Genomic DNA, 444 nt, shown 5'->3' on the forward strand with positions numbered 1-444 from the left:
CTCCAGTACTCTTGCCTGGAGAATCCCATGGACGGAGGAGCCTGGTGGGCTACAGTCCATGGGGTCGCAAAGAGTTGGACACAACTGAGTGACTTCACTTCTTCACTTCACTGTATAATGCAACCCACTCCAGTACTCTTGCCTGGAAAATCCTATGGACAGAGGAGCCTGGTAGGCTACAGTCCATGGGGTCACAAAGAGTTGGACATGACTGAGTGACTTCACTTTCACTTGAATGATCTAGTGGTTTTCCCTACTTTCTTCAATTTAAGTTTGAATTTGGCAATAAGGAGTTCATCATCTGAGCCACAGTCAGCTCTCGGTCTTGTTTTTGCTGACTGTATAGAACTTCTCTATCTTTGGCTGCAAAGAATATAATCAATCTGATTTCGGTATTGACCATCTAGTGATGTTCATGTGTAGAATCTTCTCTTGTGTGGTTGG

The sequence above is a fragment of the Bison bison genome, unplaced genomic scaffold, assembly GCF_000754665.1.
Source record: "Bison bison bison isolate TAMUID 2011002044 unplaced genomic scaffold, Bison_UMD1.0 scf7180017864234, whole genome shotgun sequence".
NCBI classification, from domain to species: domain Eukaryota; kingdom Metazoa; phylum Chordata; class Mammalia; order Artiodactyla; family Bovidae; genus Bison; species Bison bison.